The sequence below is a fragment of the Aptenodytes forsteri genome, unplaced genomic scaffold (genome assembly GCF_000699145.1).
Source record: "Aptenodytes forsteri isolate BGI_AS27 unplaced genomic scaffold, ASM69914v1 Scaffold108, whole genome shotgun sequence".
Taxonomy (NCBI): domain Eukaryota; kingdom Metazoa; phylum Chordata; class Aves; order Sphenisciformes; family Spheniscidae; genus Aptenodytes; species Aptenodytes forsteri.
Window position 1 is genome coordinate 6,567,209 of NW_008794448.1, and position 9,706 is coordinate 6,576,914.

A 9,706-nucleotide genomic window follows, 5' to 3' on the forward strand; every position below is an offset into this window, starting at 1 on the left:
GTTTCCGTGGTTCACCCCCCTCCTCTTTCCTCTCCTGTGTTCTGCACCTCTCTAGCTGCAACTGATTATTTCTTAAATCTGTTTCTAATCTGATCTCCTTGGGTGCAGAACCGTGCTTTGTACAGCCCTGCAGTTTGGACTGACACTTGGTGAGTGTGGCTTCTTTATTCAGAATAAACATCATTCATATCAACATGACAGGTAATAAGCATAGCAGTATGGGTTAGTGATCAAACTACTGGGATCTACCTGCTCTGTTCCTAGAAGTCCAAGAAACTGAGCCATGGCTTTCCTTTTTACATGTAATCACTTCTATGTGTGTGATTGGAAAGGTATGAGATTGGTCTTTTTTTACAATTGGTTAATCGTTTCATGCCTAGACAAATCGTATTTGGTACATGCTATATATCTTTTTAATATTTGAACAGTTAATGGTTTGCTTGCTCCATCATAAAATGTAAGAGGTGTCTTTGACAGATTTTGGTCCTTTGAAGTACAGATGTTGTTAGCCTGTCATCCATCTGTTTTATCTTTTACACTGCTGCCAGTAAAGCTTTTCAAGCCTCGGTAGCATTGTTTTAACCTACAAATAGGATTAAGACCTGTAAAGTGCTGAAAGGAAAAAGATGTTGGGCATACCGTTTATTCCTTGAGATACAATATGTGAAAAGGGAAGTAAGAGTAACAGGCATTGAGTGACAAAAATTACTTTCTGTACATGTATAGAAAAGGCTTTTATATAAATAGTTATGTTTCAGAGGAGATGCAGTTTGTTTTTTGCCAATCACGCAGAGCAAGCTGATCTGTTCGTCTTTCCCATAATGAAGTATCTGTTATATTTAGTTGAAATGCAATTGATTTAACCTGGCAACACTTAATGCAAAAGCATCATGTGGCATTTAGCTTAGGTATCTTGTAACAAGCAGCCCCTAAACTTTCCAAATACACTTGGATTTTGGCAGTTTGTCATACTGTGTTTGTTTTAAAACTATAAAAATGGGCTATTTATAGTCCATGGAACATCTTGGTTTATGTTTGTAAGCTAAGGCCTGCATAACTAGCTCACCACCCCCATCAAGTGGCAAGTGACGATTAAGTACTAAAATTTTCACTCATTTTGAAAAACCTATGCTGTCTTCCTCTAAGAGGCTCAATTTGTTCTGGGTAGGGTTTTTTTGCCTTGTTTTTGGGTTTTTTCTTAGAAGTCGAAAGAAAAAAATAGGTTTTGGCTTTTACCAAAAGAGGGAAGTACTAATACTGCTCCCAGTCTCCTGGAGAAATTCTTCAATTATGACTGTGGGAAGAGCTGCATTTTTGCCTTTTTTTGAGGACAAGGGGAAGACGTAGGGAGAAAATGTGTGTTCAATAGACCTCACATTTGAATAGCTAAAATCTCCAGTGCTTTTATCCGTATCAGGTTTGTTGGAGCATTTCACTCTTCCTCGTGGTAGCTAAACGGGACATGCTTTCTTCTGTTTCTGCATACGACAGCCCTGTCCAAACACCCTTTTACAAGTGGCCAAGTAAACTCTGTTCTAAGGGCATTTGATTGTTCCTAAGGAAGTTTTTTTTACAAGGCCCTTCTCGGTCAGGGGCATGGTTACCACTGGAATTAAGACCAAGTAGCCAGTATTTCACTTCGGGTACCTTAGGTGCCTCAGAGGTCTGACAGTCAGGATGCTCTGGGTGATGTGTACTTCCAGGTAGCACGGTAACTGCCCGGTGTCTGGAAATACTTCAGTGTTTCTGCAGCATATGTGTAGGTCAGCTGCACGGTACATCTGCAGTAAATCAGCATGGGATTTGCAGTCTACGATTTAATCAAAAGCGCAGCATGTATTCAGTAAGCCTGATATTTCCTGGAAATGCCAGCCTAACTGTACTTGCATGGCGTTGTGTATGCTTTTATTTCTCTGTATGGAAAATCTGGTCTTGATGCAACAGATGTGACTTCCGACATTTAAGACATTTCTGTTTTTTTCTGGAACTGCCAGACTTGAAAGCCGAAAAGCGGTGTGCTGAGCTCACTCCAGGTTCAGTGTGCTGGCTCCTGGAGACCTTGTTTCTAGAAATCTAACTTTTCCTGATGTTGTATGAAGAGTTTGAATGCTGAAACTGAGCTGAGAGATTCGCTAGCGGGCAGAGGACCTGAAGTTAGGTGCAGTGCTGAATGCAATGTTGAAGAAATTCCAGCTCCAGAATAAAGATTGGAGAGGTAAATGGAATTAATGAAGTGATGAAGTGTATGTCAAACACCAGCATTTAAAAAAAACAGTGAGATGAGTAACTTAGCCCTAGTTACCCTGGGCGTTGACAGAGGCAACTTCTGATCGGAAAAAATACTGTATGATTTTTGTAAGCAAGGATTGTTTCACATGGCAACGGGTTCAAAAAAAGACTTTGTAGGCAAACTTTATATTTGGCATTTCCAAGCTTTAAAAGTGTCAATATTACTATCCCAGTGTGGTTTGTGTGTATGACAGAATATAAATGTATAGGACTCGGGTCACTTAGTAAGGCAGTAATCTCCAAATTCTCCTAAGCCAGTGTTTTCAGATGTTTTAACTACAGACATGACTTACTGTAAGATCTGACTTGCTAGATTTTTTAAAGATCTGGGTTATGTTTTTGAAGATAGTAATTTCTTTGAACAATAGGAAAATACAGAAAGCACCCGGGTGTTTAAGAGGTGGTTAGCAGCAGTGGAACTTGTATCCTTTTGTTTTTTTTTTTTTTTTTTTTTTTTTTTTTTTTTTTTTTTTTTTTTTTTTTTTTTTTTTTTTTTTTTTTTTTTTTTTTTTTTTTTTTTTTTTTTTTTTTTTTTTTTTTTTTTTTTTTTTTTTTTTTTTTTTTTTTTTTTTTTTTTTTTTTTTTTTTTTTTTTTTTTTTTTTTTTTTTTTTTTTTTTTTTTTTTTTTTTTTTTTTTTTTTTTTTTTTTTTTTTTTTTTAGCGTGTCAGTTCAATAGGAAAATCTTCAGGCATGAAAATCTTCAGGCATCGCTGTCTCCATGAACAGAAGCAAGCTGGAATAGGGCAACACAAATGAAAATAAGCTGCCTTATTTCTTTGAACAGGGCAACGTTAGGGGATCCTCCTTTTCCTATAAGCAAAATAAATCTGAATCAGTTGGCACGAGTAGGAATATTAAATCTACCTTCCCTCTATGGACGTGGGGTGTGTGGTGGGGGTACCCTTGCTCCTGTGCTCTGGAGACCCGTGTTGCTGAAAGCCTGCAGGTGGCAGTAAATTTATGCTGAAGTTACTTAACGGTAGTTACAGAATTTTCTGTCTAGATCCTGTTAGGTTTTTTTACTCGGTTTCTTTTAGCTGTAGCAGTGCTACAACTGGTTTTAATCCTGATACATACTAGTTAAGGGATATTTGGAAAGAACAGATAGTACCCGGAGTTCTAAAGAAGGATTATCTTTTGCTACTGTATCGTGAAAGAAAATTGCTATGTAAAGGCTTAGGAAGGAACAGAAATGGATTAGGTGCTTTCTAGTTGCTATAGAAACAAAATATGTAATTAAATAAAATGAAATATATTACAAGTCTTACACTGACGAAAGCACTTAGGAAAGGTTGGACAATGAATGAGTGTTTTATATTGCAACACCAAACCGAGAAATAAACAGAGGGTTCAGGTTTATTTTTCTAACGCAGTTTTCACCTACTGCATTTTTTGTGCTTGGTTAACTAAAACCAAAAATGTTTTGTTTCCTAAGGTGAATCTATAAAAAGGAATGTTGATAATAATAAGCAATAAGTAATGCAGTGAGGATTTGCATCAATACTGTTGCAAATTAATAACATTAATATTATGTGATACTAATGATACGATGAAATGAATACAAATCTTAAGTACATGCTTTTTGGGGCAAAACCCAAATGTTATTTTATGAGTATGAACTGTTTAGTTACACTTGCTTTAAAATAACTTCTAACGGATCACGTCAATGTTTCTTATTCTATAAAAGTATATTAACAGTTTCATACCCTTGCTCTATGGCTAATAAAGACAATTTCATAACAAAAAATGTGTGTCAAAAGAACTTTCCTTTAATCGGAGAGTGTTGCGGGTTTCGGATGCATTTCAAATGGGCTAGCAGTTAGTGCCAGCTGCCAGAAGAGGGCACTTTCAGGTTTCTCATGAAATGCTACATGCTTTTAAAGATTAACTCAAGTTCTCAGAATTTTCTTTTTTTTCTTGTATCATAAAATTTCACTGTTTCAAGTTCAGAAATGTAGCAGTGATTGTTACTTCTCTTTGTTAGCTTAACTCTGAAGGTGACCGCATTCTGCTATTTGTAAATTGAGGAGGCACATTTCCATGGAAGGACCTCTTATTTAGCACATGTCTCAATGTGTGGCCATGGGAGGTGGATGGAAATTGGTAGGCTTTGTATTTTACACCACCCCCTCAAAAAAAATTATTTTTATATATATAAAATGATGGTACATGATTCTTATCTTTATTGGTCAGAGTGAAGGAAAGGAAGGAAGATTAAAAGAAATCCTGCACTCCGTTCAGTGTATGATTTCAAGTTCAGGTGATTCTGACAAAACATGGCTAAAATATCAGAATTCACCCTATGCAGACAATGTTTACCCTGGAAGTACTTTATGTGGTACATCTGCACTTGCTTGCCAGGCTTCTACGTGGAATGAATCTGTTTTACCCTTTCTTGCGGTCCTGATGAGCTCATTGCCTGCCTTGATTTAGCACACCTATTCCCCGGGCTCTGCACGCCTATTCCCAGGGCTCTGCACCTCCGGGTGGAAACAAACAGTAGGAAGCGTCAAAAGGGGTCACAGAGAGCCAGCTCTGCTGCAGAGGCAAAGCGTGTCTGGTACACCTGCTCACTCAAGACCAAAAGGGTAATAGAGGAAAAAAGGAGGGAGAAAAATACTGAATTCTTGGAATTTTCTGGGATAGGAATTAATTTCAGATCTGCCTGCCTGCCTTTTATTCTTCCAGCAACCAGTTGCTTCATCCTCAGGTGTGTGTGTCCTGTTATGTTTGGCTATATTTACACTGATTTCTAAAGCATCTTAAGCATCAGTCCACATAACCAACCCTATAAGTATCTTTAAACAAAAAAAACCCCAAACCTAGAAAAGTGTATTGATTGTTCCCCTTTGCTTTTCTTTTTTTTCGGGGAGGAGGTGGGGGTGTTTAAACATATTTAAGTCCTCCATATTTGAGGATACCTGCCACTGCTAAGACTTCTGAAGGCAAAAATTTTGCTTTTTTTCATCAGGCAAAGTTGCCTGGAGTCTTTCATAGCTACAAAGTAAGCCTACTGTAACTGCTAAACTGGTTTTTGCTTTTTAAAAAATTTTTTTCAGAGTGTTTTAGGTAATAATGAATACATTAAATAAACATAAATTTTACAGTCAAGACCCAAAATTTCACTGAACTGGAAAAATCAGTAATATCACTGCAGCCTAAAATGTAACAAACCTCCATGAATTTTGCAAAAATGTTTAAAAGTGAGGGGAGAGACACCGAAAAATGGGGTGGAGATGACCCAGAAAACCACTTGGACAGGTATACTTTACAGGTGTTTTAGTAAAAACTTTGGTTAATTATTAAGAAACAAGTTTCTGTTTTGCAATATTATGGAAGCTTCTTTATAGGCATTTGAAGACTCTGAAGTGAAAATGTATGTTTCATTAATACTGTCTATAAAATTTACCTCTATGTCTAATAAAACATTTCAAACTTTTTTTTTTCTTTTTCTGAACCTAAATGGGATTTTCAGCTCGCCTCTTTTGTGTGCTATCCATACTTGTCTTCTATGGAAGATGGTGACATTTTCCTGAGAAATAACACCTGCAAAACAAAAAATACTAAAATGAGACTGTCACTAAGGCACCATGAAGTCTTTGCTTAGATTATGGAGCTGAGAGAGTTGCATCTCCAATGGTGCATGTATGTTAGGAGATCCTTGTCATCCATCAAGAGGCGAGGTGACAGCATTGTGGGGAAGATACTACAGCTAAAGATATTAGGTCCAGTGAGAATGGAGAAACAAGACAACTTCAGTTATAAAACTCATTAAAACACTCAGAAAAAGATCTTGCTGGATGTCTGAATGCTCTGATCTGCTGTGGACTCTCTAGCAATGGATTGCTTGTCCTGTCTCCTTGCTTGGCTGCTTTGGCACACTTGCCTTAAGGCTTCGTAAGATGTTCCTGCAAATTCCTTGATTCTTGCTTTCAGAATCCCACCTCTTCCATCTGAGTTGCTTCAAATGCCTACAGTGAATCGTCTGGTGGCCACTGCTTTCTCTCTTTGCTGTAAGACTGCAGCACCCTGGGCTAATACAACACCCTCCTCACAGGTAAGGAGATATACTTCACCACAAGCAATGTATTTAAGTGTTACCACTAGAAATTTTGTATTATCTCACAATAATGCAAAATTGTCACAATTTACCTCTCCTCTTAAATGACTAACAACATGCTCCTACACTATGCTCCAACGGAGTGTGTTCAGGATCTGTAAAATGCCAAATTCCTAATTTCCTGTGGCTAGTACTACACCACTGTTCTTATACTTACTAATGTTATTACAAATTACTTGACCCTTAAACCATCCACAACTTCCTAAAGGCTGAGACAATTCACTGTTCTCTTGATCCCTGACTTTCTTTTAACCAACAAAATAATTTCCAACCTTTCTTATTTTGGTAAAATACTCATAAAAATCTTTCTCCTTCAGTTTGCAACTCAGCTCTTGATTGTTTTGGTGCGAGGTCACAGCTAAAGTATTGCAGTCAGGGTATTTATTTGGTGGCCAATGTGTCACTCCAAGGCAGTTGGTGTAGCTCCTATGACAGGCAGAAAACTGTGTGATGACCAGTAGAGCTGTGCCGTGGTGGCTGAGAGGGGGGAACAAGAAACTGGGAAAGGCTGTGGGGTGTAGCTATGCTGGTTGAGGAGCCAGGTGTGTTCTCCACCTAGTCTTGCTCTGTCCTGAGCAGCAGTACTGCTGGGCAGCTGCTGTAGAAGGTCTCCTCTTCCACTGTCTGGCCTCAGTTGTGTGCGTGTGTTGTAGAGGAGGGAGATGTGCCAGAAGTAGAAGAATGCTGGGCTCAGAGGGATCCACGTCAACTGAGGTGGATGCCTTGGGTGTGATGTAATTAGCAAATAAATTAAGGTAATCTTCAGGGCTGCTGTTTTCAGCCTTTGCAACTCCGAAATAACAAAAATGCAAACCATCGCATCTTTGTTACAACGGAGATGAATATATCATGGAGAAAATTTTAAACACACAAAAGGTAAGAATAGTTTACCTCTTGCTGATAAAGAATTGCAGGTTTCCTTCTAGTGTGGAATAATTATCTGGTGGACTGTCTCCAAAATAACCGAACCTCAGTTGCCACTGGTAAAATACAGACATAGTTTGTTCTTCATCTAAGAGATATGTCTACAGAATCATTCCTCTTCTATCAGGTTCTTGACAATGAGAAATAAGGTAACAGTAAACCATTTGTGCTTTATTGTTTGAACCTACCTTGCTGTGAGGTGAAAGCATGGAGGGTAGCCATAACTTTGATTTGTGTTTCCTTTTTCCCAAGCTTCGTTAGCTATTGAGATAACGCATCGACATGCCTTTATTTCTAGTCTTACTGAGCCTCAAGACAAGATCAAATGGCTGTTGAATATTTTAATTCTAAATGCTCAGTACACAACCTTCAAACACATTCAAAAGAAGAAAATCTTGTCATCGCTGCCATTTGGAAAAAAAATAAAGGACAGTCTTCAAGAAGAGCGGGGGCTGGAAAGGTGTATGTTTTTAGTTTCATCGAAAGAGTAAAAGATGTGGCAAAGAGTATAAAAGTTTAATCTTTTAAAAGGAGCTATATAGTACTTCTTATATGTACTCTTAAATATCAAGGAAGACCATAGGATATTATAGCATATCCCATTTCTTTAACTGAAATAAGCTGAAATTAACTGAATTTAACTGAAATTAACTGAAATCACACTGACTCCATCATGAGGCGAGGAGGGGTTTGTACCAGGAAATACAGTGCTAAGTATTAATCGAAGTGGGATTGTGGCTAGATGTGAGAGATACCAAAGTGCCCGGGACACGCGCCCAAAACCTCGGGGGACCAGAGTTGAAGGTCCTGTGCTGTCACAGGTTAGTTCGAGCCTCTTGTGGGCTGGACCCAGAGCAGCAGTTCCGCAGCTGAATCTGTTCTCAGGCACACCGGGTAATTACGGCACAGCTGCTGCCTGGCTGAGTTGCCTGAATACTGATGGTGCCCTAGAAATGAGAAATTTAGTGCAAGCCCGACCCCTGAAATGGTGTGGGTTTTGTTTGGGGTTTTCTTTCTTTGTTGGTTTGTTTGTTTTGGTTTCCTCCCTAGCCCCACACTGCTTGTTTCTTACCCCTATTGCCAGCCTTTCTGGAAGCTGGAGGCAGCCTGCAGAAAGCACAGGGTGTTGTCTAGTGGCAAAAGCAATTGTTCGATATGCAAAAGACCTATGTGGTAGTGGTAACTATGTACTAATGTGTATCCAATAAGCATTAATGATAACATATGCAACAACTTCAACAAGCTGTGAAAGTGCCAGTCCCTGAAATTTGGTGCTGACGACATTCCCCGCAGGTCTGGGATATGTAGCTTCACCTCTTCAGTACCTGCCCAGATGTGGATGCGTGTTTGAATCAGGGATGTTGTAGCCACCTGCAGACGACGACTCTGTGTGCTTGCTCTCACCTCAAAATTCTGCAAGGCTTTGCTGCTTGGCTACTAAATACCACTGGGAGTTTGGCTCTTAATCTCTGCGTGTGTCTGTCCCCACTTGTAAAACAGCACTTAGGAAGTGGGGAGCCATGAGGTTTAACGTGTTCGACACTGGTTTGTCGGATGATTTGGTTGTGGGAACCCTAGAATGAACAAAAATAGCAAGTTATATTACACAGAATGTATTTTGAGCCCAAGACAATAAAGAAGTTATTTTGCATTTAAGACTATGAAGCGGGATCCAGTTTTTAATCATACAAGGACTCTTTTGTCAGAGTGATTATTGGATTGAAGCACGTGAGTAACTTGAGTGAGACAAAGTCTGTGCATGGTATGTAACCGATAGCTGACCCCGTTAATTTTTTTTTCTTTTTTTTACCATTTTAACAGCAGGAATCAAATCACAAATCAGTTTTGTGAGTGTATCATTTCTGTTTCAAGAACTCACTTGTGCTGAACAGCCTAAAACTCAGCACCTGTGGAAAAAGTTGTGAGATGCTGTGATAAAATGTACTATTAATTGCAAAACACGGTTACTAAATTCTCGTATTTGTCCAGGTTATTTCATTCTCTTGTTGTGTGGTCTTGGTACTTGTATGACTGCAGTATTCATTAAATCTCTAAATAGAAAGCAAAGGAAAGCTTTTTGGGCTGAAATGCATTTTTGGTTGTTTTTTTTTAATTATTATTTCTGCCAGTGTTTTCCTTTTAATTAGTTTGAGATGCATATAAATATTCCTAATGATTAGGCAGTAGTCAGCCAATTCCAACTTGCCTACAAATGAACCATTTTCAATCAGGCTTCATCTGAATTGGGCTCTATCATAAAAATTTCACGAGCAACTCAGAGAAAGCTGTTTCTCATTTTAAGTAATGTTCTTTCTTTGTGGGTTTTTGTTTGTTTGGTTTTTTTGTTGTTGTTGTTGTTTTTTCCCCCCCCC